Raw genomic sequence first — 17,240 nt, forward strand, 5'->3', positions numbered from 1 at the left:
AAGTTCAAGTCATAACATACTTAAGAGATCATACATATGTGGGATAGAAACCATAACCGACAATAAGACCATGCGAGATATAACATGGAATCCAATGATACCCACATCGATAAGGTGGATTTTCTAAAAAGATTAAGGATAATGAGTTACAGAAGCGGTCTATTTCCAAGGCATTCTTAAGGTATTTTGTGGGCATTTTTGAGGGATGTTACATGTTAAAATCATCAATTAATCATTGGGAAATAATGAAGTAGAGTTAAAATAACTTACCCAATGAAATCCGTGAGAAATCCTTCTCTAAATTACCCCTACCGAGCATCAAAGTTCAAAAATGGAGAAAATAGCCTAAATCCCGGCCAAAACCCCTTTCATATGTCGCTTAAGCGATAAGGATTCGCTTAAGCAGACCCTCACTTTCGCGAGAATTGGGTCTCTTTTGCGACCCCCGCCCCTTCGCCAAAGCATCATCCTTAGTCTCTTTCGCGATCTGGACCTTTGCTTTCACGAGAGGGTGTTTACTTAAGCGAAGGTTACTTTTGCAACACCCCCTTCGCTTAAGCAAAGACACCAGAACCAACAATTTTCACCAAGTCTCAAAGTCTCTGAATTGACCCTTGGGATTCATTCAGAATCCCGTATAAACAAACCATCTAGGTAACCCTACTAAACTCGATGTTCTGGACTCATCAGAACAATCAGTATTCAATTTCGAGACTTTTTTTACCCGAAAACCAAAAAGTCGCAATTAAACCAATATTATGCCTCAAAAGACCAAAATGCCCTGGGAGCTTCCAAAAAAGAACTCTCCTTAGGCTTAAAATCACCCTCTAAATCCAACGGAGTCATCAGAATTAAATTTTGAGTGTCCGATCCTCAAATGCTGATCAAAGTCAAATTTATGGCCAAAAACTCAATTATTTCCAACTCAACCCGTCAAATCCACGATATGCCCCCAAATGTAATTTTGTCAACTCTTCTAAACTAATTTCAACATTCTAGAATTGATGAAATCGACGAAATTTTATTTTGAAACTTGACACTCCAAATGACCTCAAATACCACTTTTGAGTCATTCTAAATCTTTAAAACTCAAAGTTTATCAAAAATTTTAAATTTTCAAGAAAACTACAGAACCAGCATTAGATATCAATCAAATATGACTCGGGAAAGTTACAAGGAGGGGTAAAATAGTCAATCAAATATGACTTGGGAAAGTTACAAGGAGGGGTAAAATAGTCTTTTTACGAAAAAATCCAAAAATAACCTTTAGGGTCATTACATTAAGGGAGAATGCATACATTAAGGGAGAATGCATAGTAGGACTACTTAGCAATAGACATGTCTTGATTAGGGCTTCTTGTTTAGAGGATTATGTTAACGTACTATCGAAATGAGCCTTTAATTTGATGCACTAAGGGTGTTCATATCATATGATAACTCTAAAATGGGATCCAATGTTCGATACACAGAGGAGACTTCAACAACCATCGCATGGATAGCCTTTCCATCAATAGCACCAAATTTCTTCATCAAGAAAGCAGTGTTTTCATTGGCTGTTGTTGTTAGAAAGCCGCTACAAGTGGACATGGCAACAAGAAATCAAACAAGACCTAATTGTGCAAGGATGAAGGAAGAGGTAGATTTGCTAAAAGAGTTCCCAAAAAGAATCAATGTGGGGCTTATAAGGCATACAAGGGAGATATGTGAGAAATGGATAAAGATAAAATATGACTATGTGCCAAAATACTATAAGAGCTATAGAATTGAGGGTAATAATGAACAACAATGTTATATAATTCATCTAGAACTATATCCAAATGAGAAGAGAAAAAATGGGAATAAGATGAACATGGTTAACTTGGAACATAAAAGGGGGACAGGACAAGTTAAAAAGGGTGAGGGGGAGGCAACAACAAAGTAATAAAGAACAGGATCAATTCATTGAGAAAAAAAAATAAAAATGGAGGAGGATAGAGAAGAGAAGGAATAATAAGAAATGAACAAGTTTGGAATGTTAAAAGTAATCAACAAGAAAAAAAGATGGTAAGCACAAGCAATAAATTCGAAGAATTAGCAGACAATGATAAAGAAGATAGGGCATAAGAAACACTTCAGATATAGAATAGAGGAAGAGAAATAAAATAATGGGTAGAAGATGTTTTTGGAGAAAATGAGAAGGAGTACGAGCAAAAAGGAACAGAGGGAAAGAAGAATGGATCAAAGAAGGCAGGGGAGAACACACAAAATGAAAGTCCAGGTGAGTAACAAACAGTAAAAAAAAAGGGGGAAATGTTAAAAATTAGAAAAATGTAAAGAGTAGTAATAAGGATCATGAGGAAAGGAACGGGGATGATGAGGGTCACTCTTTTATCGGGCAAGAAAGAAAGGAAGAAGATAATCAGCTAAAGTATCAAGATCTACAAGAAGTTTCGGGGAAAAACAACTGAGAAAGGACGCAGAAGAGGATGAAGACATTAGGGAGAACATACAGACGATTTTCAAAGATGGAGATTTATCTCCCAGATAGATAAAGCAACTAGAGAGTGGTGCAAAAAAAAGTAAATCATGTGCACCATCAATTCCAATATAGATGAAAACAAGGAATAGTAAGGAAAGGCCAGAGGATATTTCTCAATGATTGGGAAAACAATACTTTGAAATATAAGGTCATTTAAAACTCAAAAATCATTTGAGAGGTTAATTTACTACTCAATTATTGGTCGCTAGAACGTAGGTGGCTTTTTGTAGAGACCTCATGATGTCGCCAAATAGAGATCTCACGAGGTCCTTACTATTTTTTCCAAAATTAATCAAAAAGAGACCTCATGAGGTTGCTAGTTTATTATTTATTTTTATTTTATTTTTTAAAAAGAGAGACCTCATGAGGTCCCTATATTATTATTTATTTTTATTTTATATTTACGGATAGAGATCTTATGAGGTCTCTAAACAGTATTAAATTTATTTAAATTCATTAACAAAGATCTCATACAGTCGCTTTAACAAAAACATATAAGATAAATAAGCGACCTAACGAGGTCTCTTTGATGGGAAAAATATTTTTTTCCAGAAAAAAGACCTCATGAGGTCGCTTTTTCTCATTGCTTGAAAAATGAAATTGCCAGAAAGAGACCTCGCGAGGTCTTTTTTATGCAATTTCTGGAAAATAAAATGCAGAAAAGTGAATTCAAGAGGTCTTTTCTGGGAAATAATCTGGCAGCTTATTGCTTCTTTTACAGCTACCCACCTGCCATTTTAATTCAATATATATTCTAATCAGCTAAATCAAGATCAAAGAGATGCGAACAATAAATCGATATAACAAATCATTTGCTAAATATTCTCTTATCAATTCAATATGAAAAACAACTTAAAAGTGACGAATTTGAATGAACAAAACATAAAAGTCGTAAGTTATGTATAATAGAATGTCAAAGTTATCATACATTCACAAAACACATAATAAGTTGCATAAAACAACTATAAAGTAAGGAATTTAGATCATCTAGTACAACTCTAAACTTCGCTAATGAGGTAGTGTGTTCACCACATGATCCTCATCATCTTCTTAACTACTGGACTCATCTGTCAAATCTTTTTGTTGACAATATATTTGAGATTGAGTAGGTCGAGGAGGGCAAGCGGCATCATCAGGACAAAGGGGAATCCCTTCTGAAGCAGTTAATGCATCTAGTTGGACCTTAAGATGTAAGACCCCAGAAGTCAAAAAGTTGGAACCAAGGACAAAATTATAAATTTTGGACTGACCTCATATTTATGATTCACTCTATGATTCGTAGAGCATTCAACGAGTCGTAAGAGTGAGTCGTAGAGTGACTTTTTGAGCACTGTTCAGAACCAACTCAAGAGGAGTCCTATGACTCAAAATTATGACTCGTAGTCATGTTGATGAGTCATAAAGATGACTCATTTCACAACTTCAGAGACCCTCAAACTTGTAGGTTTTTAGACCAGCAAGACGAGTCAAGACAATGATTTATAATCATAACGACGAGTCGTAATAACGACTCATAAGAAAAGTTCAGAGACTCGAATTTTAGGTCTTTTCCAAAATCTGCAGGATGAGTCATCTTGATGACTCGTCACTACTTCTACTATTTGTAGAAGGCCTTTTGTAGGTTCAAATTTAAAAATTTAGTGAAGGATATTTGTGTCATTTCTCAAGTTTGGTTCAATGAGCCTAGATACTTTTAAGGCCAAGTTCAAAGCCTATATTTATATATATATATATATATATATATATATATATTAAATTCTTCAAAATTCCTCTAAGGCAAGACCAAAAATTCTCTCAAGCTCTCCTTCAAATTCCAAACTAGGGTTTCAAGTTCAAGGTTCTGCTCTAAATTTGAGTTGATTTCACCAAGGTATGTGGAGATTGATCTATTGATTCCTTTCACCCATGGAGTCCTAAAATTTTCTCAAACTTTTCTTCAAATTTCAATTGTCTATTAACCTTAGTTTTGATGAATTGCATTGAGTTATTTCAATTTGTTTTTTTTAGATATTATTAATGATCCTTATAAACATGTGTCTACATGAATTGCATGATTTCAAGTTATATTATGAATGCTCATGCATAAAGTTAATTTCAATTATTATTATGAAGTTTAAAGATGATTTTTATGAGATTGATTACGAGTTCAATGATGTTCAAAGAAAGCTTTTATAAACAACATTGAGATTATGATTTAATGATGCAAGTTATGACGATGATCAATTATGATCCAAGAAAGTTATTATGGTGTGATAAGTACAATTCTCACACAATCATAGTTAAGATGGTGATAAGCATAATTCTCACCGAAGTTTATGGATTCCTATGAATCACTAAAGTTGATGAGCTACTCTAATGATTATTTTCATGATGAAGTTAATGATGATACTTCTATTCTTTAATGAATTCTTTTGGGATATTGACTAAGCACCGAGAGGATTTATAGGTGGGGTTTGGTCCGGTAACACAGTTAGTTACCCAAGAAAATCCTAGTAGTAACCTAAAGTCCCAAACTACGTTGCCCCTGTAGGTTGCCTTCATGGCTTAGATAGTGGATCCACATATAGCTATTGAGTTAAAGTTGTTTCTCACGGAGTCTACCTTGGCAAGTAGCCTCTCTCTTCTCGATGTGGGAGTTACATTAGATTTTATGTTATAGCTCGCATGGTCTTAAAATATCGGTTAAAGGTCTTATCCCACACAAGTTAAATGCTAAGATATGAGATTTACTATGAACTTTTATGATCATTTGTTCATAAGTTTTCTTATGTTTTCTAGTGGTTTAAGCTTTACTTCATGTTCATTATGTTGGTCACGCATCTTATGTCATATTACTTATGTTCCTTTAATTGTTCATGCATAACTCACATACTTAGTACCTTCTATGTACTATCGCATATTTTGCCTATATCGTCTCATATTATAGCGACGAATGACACTCATGATCATCCTATTCTTGGCTAGAGTTACTTTAGCTCCCAAGAGTTTATGAGTCCTCATTTATCGAGGACATGACTTTTCTTTTATGTTGTTTACTTGACTTTTCTATTATGATTTGGGTGAGCTAGGAGCTTGTCCTATACCCCCATCAAGTCTAGATTAGAGGCATGTTTAGACGTTGAAATTGATGTAAGTCCATTGTTGGAAATTGGGATCGAAGTTACCTTATTGACTTTTATGTTAATTCAATTCTTCCTCTTACTTTATTATGTTTCTTACCTTATGCGTGCTTAATGATATGTGAATAGTTTTGGTTAGATCCCTTCAGAGTTTTATTCGACATGTTACAACTAGGCCCTAGATCGGGTCGTGACATAATACCTGCATACTCTATGCCCCTCCTCCTTTCCCTAGTCCGCGATGCTTTAACTTGAATAGATAGCTCACCAATCTTCTTTTCCATTGCCAAATTAGTCTTACTTATTTAATCATCAAGAGAACTACCCAGGCCTTCTAGATCAGAATGATATTCACCAAAGGTCCGTTGTGGCATTCCATAGGCATAGCCATATCTACTCGGACCACCAACTGAGTTTAGCCAAACTCTCTCAGCCTGCTTTTGGTTAAGAGGCATGTCTTGGTTATCTTCTGGCTGAGTTTGACGAAAATCCTTATGTCTTGAAGATATTGATTCTGAATTGAATAGTAATAACATTAGACTATAAATTTAGAAAATAAAGCAACTATTGTTTTAAATTAGAAGCTTACATTGGTTTGTTGAGCTCGTGGCTCAACCCAAACGTCTGGATCCTCGGAATGTTTCTTCTTCCTTGTGTGTGTAACCTTGAATGCCTCAGCTTGAGTTATCAACCTCCCATATTCCTTTTCCTACAAATGAAATTAATTAAGTTCTAATCAAGAATAATTAAATATTAATACCTATAATATATATAACTTAAGAAAAATGAAACATATCAATTTTCTTCTCACATTTCCTTAACTTTGAGCCTTACTTATGTGTAAAGAACCACCATTGGGATATACTCAGCCTCCCACTCAGGCACCTATGATGATGCACACATCGAGGTATACTACCCTACATGGATACACTTATTTGGCTCCAGAGGCTCAGTGACCGACATCTAGTATCTCTCGCACAGTTACTCACACCCCTACAAACTAATAGGCTGATGGTAGGAGTATCGGGCTCAAAACTGTTGCCTTGAAAATGAAGAATTGACATCCCGAGTTGTGAAGTAGATGCTGATGAAGGTTGTGAGTCTGTAGGGGATTGAATAACTATGTAAGAGATACTAGATGTCGGTCGCTGAGCCTCAGGAGCCAAATAAGTGTATCCATGTGGGGTAGTATACCCCGATGTGGGCATCATCACAGATGCCTGATTGGGCAACTGAGTATATCATAGGAGCCAGCTTATAACGAGATTTTCCACAAAACTTACATAATTCTAGATCAATATCATCCTTTATAGTATAACATGCAGCCATTTTCACAACAATGGATTCTCATCGATGACAATCCTAACTTTGACACCAACCTCTTTGCTTTATAGAAATTATCACGTATATCTAGATTTGGGTAGACTAAATCATGCATAAGGTCAATCATAGAATCCATTGTTCCTTATGGAATATTCCAATATGATTTGATACTTAATAACCCTAACAACAATAGACAACTGAGAATGTGGACTCTCCTCATATAAAGACTAGCTAGCAACTTCCAATTTTTCAAAGAAAGTTCTACACCCACCATTAGGAGCTTTTTCAACATGATTACCAAATTCAAAATAAAAATGCACCCCGTATGCATCATGAACCATTTTGTCCATTCTATAATTTTGTGGATTAGATTTTACCGCACTACTACTTTCACCAACAACATAGTGTTGAAATACATAAAAACTATTATCAATTTCTCCATGACTAATCCACACTGTGTATTCTTTTTTAAATCCATTTCGATAGAGATGAATCTCAATAATATCTAATTTTTCATAATTCATACATTGAGATTTGTTACAAGGACACTTAACCATGCCATTACATCGATAATGTTCTAGTGTCTTTGCATACTACACAAAATTAGTGACATCTTTGACAAAGTCAGGCCTCAACTCCACTCGGCCAATATTAGTCATATTATACATCCAACTATGATCCATCTACACAAATATCACATAATTTGAATTTGTTAAATAATAAATTATGTAATAATTTACAATCCTGGAAGTCAAATTGTAACATTCTACTTAAGCATATAAAATCCTAGAATCATCATACTTTGCATCACTGGATAGTATTAATTACTTCTATATCCGAGTGTTACATAAATTAGTTATTCACTTATTTCCTAATCAAAGGGGAGAATTCACTTTTTGTTTCTTTTTCTTAAACATATTTTCTTATCTATTCCAACATTTATCCTTAGAAACATATGTAACAACCCGCCAAACACAAAATGCTAAAAGTTAAATCCTAAATTACCAATATTTAATCCTACTTCAACAGGAACCAGAACCTTCATATGGCATGTAAGCTTACCAAAACAACTGTCCAACCCTCTATCTTACAATATCTAAATACAGAATTTCGCCAATATCCTCTATCTTGTATACTTTTTTCTTAAAAATCCACATCCATTTGAGTTTTTACTCCTTCACTTGGACTCCCAAAACATGAACCACCCTCCCATTCTTCTCATTATGAACATAATACATAAGAAACAAGATCAAAAATAATATATCATCCTTCTTACAATTCAACAAATTAATTTGTACAGTTAATGTTTGTATCGCCTTTTGAATCACTATAATCGATCTTTTATTAGTTTTAATCCCCTAAAATATACTTCCTTTCATGCCCCGAAAGGGTACCCTAGGCTTGGTCGACACTCAGATACTAATGTTGGAATCAAGAGAACCATTTGATCCATTCACTTATCCAAATTCTGAGCTAAAGATGTAATATAACTTGAAAGACTGACAACTCAAGTGGGCACTCAATACCTCATTAGTAATGAAATGATAAACTAAAAATACTTTAACATAATGTAACCCAACATCATAAACTCAATAGTGAAATCAAGGTTTTAAAAATAGATAGTGAAATCAAGGTTTTAAAAATAGACTCTGAAAAGAAATCCATCTAACTCGGCTCTGACACTATCGATAAAGCCTTTATCTCAACACTAGAAAGGTGCCAAGACAAGTCCAAGGCTACCTCAAATGACTATCCAAGAATAATGAATGAAAGAACATATATGAATCCCTCCAAATGCAAGGAGGTATCACTAAAAGCTGGACGGGGACTTAATTTTCAATGATGCGTCTGTTGAGGAACTTTATCACTTGTATCTATATCATAATATGATGCAGGCCAAATGACATCAGTACATGGAATGTACAAGTATGTAAAATGGCTTGAAGGAATATAATCAACTATACTCAAGCTCATGAAACTCAATTCAAGAGACTTATTCTGAAATGACTAAATTCAATAAAGCATGAAGTAAAGTAAAACAATGCTTTAAATAATATGCAATAAGAGACGTAACTCAATATACGAAAGTTTGATAGTTCACTCTTTGGGAGGTTCTCTAACCGACAACCAATACTTATGAGCTAGTGAGGATACACGTTTAAGAACTGTCATTGCCGCAGTCGTCAATACTTTGCCATAGTAAAGAACGCTCAACTCAGTGGATCCAAAATCATTTAAAGTCCATCGCTTTGGGACTTAAGAGGCATGACCTCTATCCTACACTAGCTACGTTATGGGGTTGATTTACCTCTACTCTTATCCAAATCGGTGCTCAATACTACTCCCAAAATACTTTATTATGCTCATGTAATGAATAAAATACTTAATTGCCTCATTTAGTCTCTTTTGGACTTAGCTCAAAGCTCAACTCATGTTAACTCAAGAAGTGCATTTAAAGCATAATTTAACTCTTCAACTCAACCTCAAAATAGATATTTTAATGTAGTACTGCTTAACTCGTTTATACTAAAAATGCTCATACTAAAATAATAGTGAAGAGATTTCTCAAACTCACCTCATGCTCAACTCTTTCTCAATATAACGTGAAAATAGTTATTCTTTAAACTCAAAATAGTGTATAACAAAATTAACACAAAATGTTCATAAAAAATCTTTTAAAAACTCCTTCAATGTATAGAATACAATTGAAATCTCAATTAGGGTTCATGGGAATGCAAACACAAATCCCCACTCTCAACAAGACTCAACTCAAATAACTCATCAAGGAATATAATAATATATGCAAGAACACAAGGAAATTTTATATACAATCTCAATAGGGATTATCATTAACTCAAGAACTCAATTCATGGACCCTTGAAACTCAACTCAACTCAAAGAACTGGAGATGTAGGGCATGTGGATGAACTCAATCCACGTTATGGGTAGCCTTACATACCTGAAAATTGAAGAACAATCAGAAGTTGGAAGATGGGAGCGAATGCTTGAACCCTAGCTTCTTTCTCTTCTCCAATCCTTTCTCTCAAATAAACTAAGTGTTAATGAGGGCTTAGTCATATAGGTACTATTAAGGGACTCAAAATAGTCCCAAAACATTTAGGTTTTGATTGACAAAGGGTGGGAAAAGACCAAACTAACCTCACAAAATCTAACTCTAGCCGTCTATGGGTTGTTCTTACGAGTCATCATTTCTTCTACGGGTCATAACTTTCATTCGTAGGAACTTTGTGCACATTCCAGTAGCTACTGGTATGTGACACTAAACTCTACGACTCATTTTTATGATTCATAAGAATTTCTATGAGTCATAATCAAGACTCGTAGAAAGGACTTTAAAGACATAAAATTTTCTAAGTGTTCAGAGGTTCTATGATTCTTTTCTACAAGTCGTAAGAATTTCTACGAGTCGTAATCATGACTATGTTATATTTCGTATTTTTGCACATTGGACTATTCGTGAGATAATGGACATAAATTCAACTACTTTTAATTTCAAATTTTAAAATGGCATGAATTATTTATAAATGACAAGTTATATGGATAATATATGTGAATTTAAACACAACATAAGAAGTACCCTTGAACCAATTCAAAGTGGAAGCCATCAACAAGATTTTTTTTAAGTCACATTTTTGGTGATCTGACTTCGAGAAGCCATAACCCCTTCAGCATATGGGAATTTGGGAAAATTCTCAAAATGAAAGTTGTAGATAATTTAAATATCTTTCCAACATAGGTCGTGGGTCAGAATGTGACATCAGGATAAGAATATATGGATATTTTAAGGCATAAAGGTACTGAACAGTGGATTCGGCCCAACTCGATTCCAACTCGGGTCAGGCCCAATACCCACGCTATTAAATGGAATTTTTTAGCTTTTTCCTTCAGCTTTCAGACCAAAAATGTCTACAAATTTTCAGAGCGAGTGAGAGAGGACAATCCTAGAGAAAAACACCAAAATTGACCACAATTTAAGCCTCGAATCTCGAAGCTCATGAAGAGAAAAGTGTTGTATATCGTGTTGCCTTCAATTTGAGCTAAAAATCAGCCAAGAAGGAGAAGTGTTAATGTGGTTGTTGCACACTTGAGGTAATATTAAAATCTTTTTTCATTGTTAACAAGTTTATTTAGAGTTTTAACGGATTAGAACGAAGAAAATAGCGTTATAAATTCGTTTGTTGATTTGTTGAGATTTATGGGTTAAGGGGTTGTTTTAAGTGGATTAAATGGATGAAATTAGTTGAATGATGATGTATAATAATTTTTGATGTTGTTGATGAGTTTTTGTTCTTTAATTTTGAAGAATAAAGTGTATGAAAATATTGTATATATTTTGAAGCTGTTTGGTATGATATTTGTGGGCTGTTGTACAACTTGGTGTAACATTAACATAGTTTTCTTACATTTAAATGAGTGATGTATCTTTCATGGGGCTGCTGCTATATGGCATTAAAATATATGAAAAGATTGTACGAAATAACATATAAAAATTGGAGATGGTTTGCTTGGTGTATTGTAGGGGTTCATAAGGTTTTTGAGCATCTTTATGTGGTTAATTAGGGGCTGTTTTGGTATGTTGTTGTTGTTCTTGTTGAGCTTGGAAGATTAATGATAGTTAAGATTATATGTTGCGTTGTATGTTGGTTGGATTGTTGTAGCAAAACCTTAAGACTATGGATCATTAAAGATAACATGAAGATGTAGTAGTTGTGTGTTGATTTGGATTGTTGTCGGATGTTATGCATGTGAGCTTTCTTATTCTAGAAATGATGTTATAATGAAGAGATTAAATTGTATTAAATGAAATTGTAAGTAAGAAAACTCCATGATTAGTGTTGGTATTAAAATGGACAGAATTGGAGTTTCTTGAATTAGATTGAGTTGGTTCTAACGTGTGACTGATTGTGTTGAATTGAAGGATTAAGTGTATTTATGATTCTGCATTGTATGGTAACTGTTAGGGTATTATAAATTATTTCGATAAGGTGTGATGGTTTCAACCTATTAAGAGTAATTCGATAGCACCGTAGTCATCATGTGGACAATTAACGAAAGTCGAATGTTATGTGGGTTGTTTGGGGTATTTTTGAATATCGTCTTGGCTTGTCTTGATATAGAATTTGAATGTGTGATTGTTGATGTTGCTTGGTGATTGTATGGCTGGTTTGGAAGTGGGGAAAGTGAGTGATATAGGAGAGGTGTTGTCTAATATTTTTTAGAAATAACCTACTAACGATAAAGTACGTTTTATGCCTTTTATAGCTTAACTGTAGTGCTTAACATTTTAATATAGGTTGAGACAATATTGGGCAGCATATACGTATTGTGTGCAAGTAAACGCTAAAGGTATGTAAAGCTAACCTTTTTTTCTTTTGGCATGATCCATATGAAACAAACGGACGACGAATGTATAAATTCCAACGAAGCTCTTATTCTTAGATACACTAGGATGGCTAATGTTCTTGATTCCTGGAACTTATATCATTATGTCTTGATACATGTGTATGATTTCAGCCATCCTATTTTGATATAATTCATGTTTGGTATAATTCATAATGACAATCAAAGGGTACTTGAGATGACCACTGTCTTGATTTTCAAATGATAGTTCATTTTGATTATTATATTGAGTCTCAAATGATGATTTAAATGCATATGGTTACTCACTACTCTGCTCGTGCATACTGTTGTCACATCTTTCATTGAGTCCTTGGTCGGGTATGTATTTGTGCACAGCTTCACTGCATTGTTCACCGAGTTCCTCACTAGAAGGCAGGTACGGTGTATATATATATATATGATGATATGATATGATGACATGATGAGGTGATGATGGCGCGAGCCCCATGATGGGTCAAATATGATATACATATATATGAAAGATTCATCGAGTTCATAATGGGCCAGATATGATATATAATATAATCATGCATGATTTTATTTCATAAGGCACAGGTACAGTGATTTCTTGAGTAACGGTATCATACTTCTATCCTGAAACCTCTACTTTAGATATGATCTTTCTTGTTGTATTTTATATTTATATACTCAGTACATATGTCGTACTGACTCCCTCTCTTCGGGAGGGCTGTGTTTCATGCCTGCAGGTACAGATACTCATTTTGGAGATCCGCCAGCTTAGGATTTCTACTCGGCGATTTTGAAGTGCTCTATTGTTCCGGAGCCTAGACTTTTTGTACCAATCTCTTTAATGTATATATTTGTTTATTTAGGGGTACGGCGGGGCCCTGTCCCATCATATGCTATTGTTAATACTCTTAAAGGTCTGTAGACACATGTGTGGGTTGTATATAGATGTTATCCAGTTGTTCTAGTATGACTTATGTTTTGGGACGTTCCCATTCGTAGTGGTAGCCTTGTCGGCTTACGTACTATGTAATCTTATCTTTTGACTATTGTGACTCCCTAGGAGACAGGTGGTTTTGGTATGTATATATATGTGACAGTTTTGAGATGATGCTCCTCCGTATAAATTTCATATCATGTGAGTGTTGATCGATTATAGATAACAGGTGTGTATATGAGTGTCCAATTCAGGCACTAGTCACGGCCTGTGGATTTGGGTCATGATAGACTAGTAGAAAAGACCCTAAAGACTGAATTGTTTCTAAGTATTCAGAGGTTCTTCGAGTCGCTTCTAGGATTCGTACAAAACTCTATGAGTCGTAGAGTGGAGTCATAATTTTTGATGATCTGACAGCCTCTAGGAAAATGGTCATAACATTTTACTCCGAATTTGAAATAAAGCAAACTTGGTGTTGTTGGAAAAAAGGACTCAAAGACCTTTAATTTAATAGGTAATGGGCCACCTAATCCTTTATATTATGTTATATACATTCATTTGAAGCTGACCCAAGTAAAATCTTACATCGAAACTCAGTCGGTAAGAAAGCTATCAACTCAACTTTGTGCTAGAGGATTATTGTGACCCTAATTCACTTCAAACACTAAAGAATCAGTCATAACTATTATATTATAATTAAAATTTATTGTATTTAGGCCTATATGCATACAAAGAATTGTTCGGGTCTTAGCATAGAAATAATCGGGGTGTTACACTTTCATTCCTTCCAAATACCTCATTCATAGAATAATAAAAGAAACCCCATATTTGAACTTCTTTCAACAGCTAAACTACATTAATTCTAACTAGTTTTAAACTAATTCAAACATCTAAATCCACCAACTAAACCACATTATTTCAAATAATAAATCAACTTAAGAGTTAGTTAAATTTTAATTACATTATTTCAAATAAACTACATTAACTCTAGCTAGTTATAAATTAATTCAAACAACTAAATCAAACTAGGGGTTGATTAAATTTTATTTCAACTTATTTCAACAACTAAACAACATTAATCGATCTAGTAAGAAAAACTATTTTTTCATAAATATGATCAACTAATGTTGGTACCTATGCTTAACAAACACATTATTCCTAAATTTAAAGCTAAGTGTCAACACTAGATGGACACAAATTGATTTTGCAAGAAAATCAATTTTATCATCAATAGGATCAACTAGTGATGCTTAACAAACACATTATCACCAAATTAAAGTTAAGTGTCAACACTAGATGGACACAAACCGATCTTGCAAGAAAATTAAATTTTTCATCAATTGGATCAACTAGTTTTAGTACTTATGCACGCATTATCCCAAAATTTAAAGCTAAGTGTCAACACTAGATGGATACAAATTGATCTTGAAAAAAAATCAATTTTTTCATCTATAAAATCAATTAGTGTTGTCACTTAATTAAACAAACACATTATACACCAAATTAAAGCTAAGGATCAACACTAGATGGATACAAACTTGATGATACATAATTTTGAGTGAACCAAAACCAAAAGTATCTACAATGAATGAAGGTTGTTCACCAAGAAAATACTGAAATGCGTACATTGATTAGATACAAAAAAGGACTTGAAGAAAGAAAGGAGAATTACCACGGGAAAATGGAGAGAAGTAGAGTTTCGAGCGGAAGAAACTGGAAAGGCAAGCGTGAAGCTTCTTCAGTAACAATTACTAGTAGTGTAGAATACAGTAAAAGTACACAAGCAGATACAAAAACAGTAAAGATAAAACATATCATAAGACAATAATTGAGATTAGAAGGAGAAGATTTTAGTGGGAAAAAAGCCTATGATTAGTGAACAAGTAACACAAAGAGTAAAAATCCACAGTTGCATATGCCCAACACAGAATATAGATGAATAATGCCACTAAATTTCAATACTAACAAACATACAAAAAGAAAACATGAGAAAACAAAGAACACCTTCTTTGAAAAGAATATTGGAACTTAAAATATACACATTATCAGCAGAGAAACCATTTAAGTTGTACTGGCACTTTCACACCGAAGCAAATAAATAAATCATCAGATAAATTTTAGCAGAATTTTTTATTACATACTTAAACTTGATGTAAAGATTTGCCTCTCATATCATATCTTTTTTTCTTCTTAGTTCTTTTTTTTCTTTTTTATTCTTTTCTTTGTTACATAAAGAAGAACAAGGCAATGACCTGACATATGAAATCAAGAAACACCAACACTTTATTTTGTACGATGTTTGACTTGCAGCTCTCCCGCGCTGAGCAACTCTGTTTCTTCTTCATTTTGACCCATTTTTGCTTAGAATTCAAGCCAATTTTGGCTCAAACATCTATTGTTTTTGCTTGTGACATTGCAACCAATCCTAGCATTAAAAACTTTGCATTATGTGATATCTAATGGGATGTGTCAGCCTAGATAAAACATTTAGTGAAAATATTAACCTTGCAAGAAATAATTAGGCTTAAGTCATCGATGGCTCCTTAAAATTATCCGCATAATTCATTTAGACATCTTAATTAGGACAAAAAAGTGAAAAATATTTTTTAGCCTTTAATAATTTTGAAAATTAATTGACAAATAGAATAAAAAAGAAAATCTCCTCCCTAACCCCCCCCATCTTCGACCTGACCCACCTAACCCTTTGCCCTTTCTTCTTCATCCTTGTAACCCAGCCAACTACCATCGATTTCTCCAACAATAATATATAGAACAAAAAAGAAAATATCTCCCCTAGCCCAAATCCATTCATCTAATCTTTTCCTTTTTCGTTCTTCTCTTGTCATCCGCTATTTTCTATTTCTCCACTGATTATTGAGATTTTTGTAAAAATAAATCAACGTCAATAAATTATTTCAAAATCAATGTCTAAGAGAAATCAAAAGTATATTGAATTTTTTATATCATTTTTAGTGAGTTTAGTGAGTGGTGATGTTTGATGAGAGATCGAAAATATAGATGACGAATATCGATCTAATTTTTTTATCTCCAATGTCCAATTTTTTTCTTGAAAATTAAATTAGCATATTTAGTTTTGTTTTCTCCAAAAAAAATGAAGAAACAAAAGAACCAACTAAAAGGCTGAGAATTTAAAATCTGTAAAATGGTGGGCTGGAGAAGAAGAATAAGACTGGTACATGGGTAGGGGTGAGGTGGGATTGTTTTCATTTTATGAATTAAGAGACTATAATGTAGAATTTTTTAATTTTTTTTAGTTATTTAGTATGCCAAGTGTCAAAATATAAGTACAAACTTATCAAAAATAAATTAAAAAATAAAATCAGAATCTATAAATGCTCTCAGTAGTGGTGAAAAACACTTATTTTACAACATCAGCATTTTGTGTTTAATAGAAACATATTTTGAACAATTTAGGTGTTCAATAAGTACAAGTCTTAATTGAAGTGTTTAAAGTGAAATATGAGGAGAACTTTAAGTGTTTGTCGATGATTTAAGTCAAAAAAATACTATGTTGGTGAACATTTTTGGCAGTGTGAGTGCTTGAAATCCCAAAGTAGAGTGGTGGTGTGAACCATTCATTACATGGAATTCCATACTCTAGTCCAAGAGTTAAATTCAATAATATAGTCCCTCATGCCACTAGCTTCCTTCAGCCTATTCTCACTTCTGCTTCTTTTAGTAAAACTCTATTTGAGACTATTGGAAAGGTTATATCTTTTTCTTGTTAATATTTTTTTTTCAGATTTTTTATTTGGTTTGACTTGGCATCAAGTTTAAGAAAGTTTGATATGGATAAAAGTTAGTTAAAAATAAAAAGACAGATCTTGAAACTTAGAAAGAAGATCAATGATTCCATGCTTTCCTAAAGTTAGGAAAAAACAAATGTACTCTCATTATCATCTATTATAAGTTGGCAAGTCGGTGTCTTCCAAGA

The 17,240-nt window shown here is 33.6% G+C and overlaps 1 pseudogene; it reads right to left on the minus strand.

Annotated features, from left to right (window-relative positions):
• Positions 1-7,079: 7,079 nt before the first annotated feature.
• LOC129870578 (uncharacterized) lies at positions 7,080-7,628 on the minus strand (annotated as a pseudogene).
• Positions 7,629-17,240: the final 9,612 nt, after the last annotated feature.

Source organism: Solanum dulcamara, chromosome 2 (genome assembly GCF_947179165.1).
Source record: "Solanum dulcamara chromosome 2, daSolDulc1.2, whole genome shotgun sequence".
NCBI classification, from domain to species: domain Eukaryota; kingdom Viridiplantae; phylum Streptophyta; class Magnoliopsida; order Solanales; family Solanaceae; genus Solanum; species Solanum dulcamara.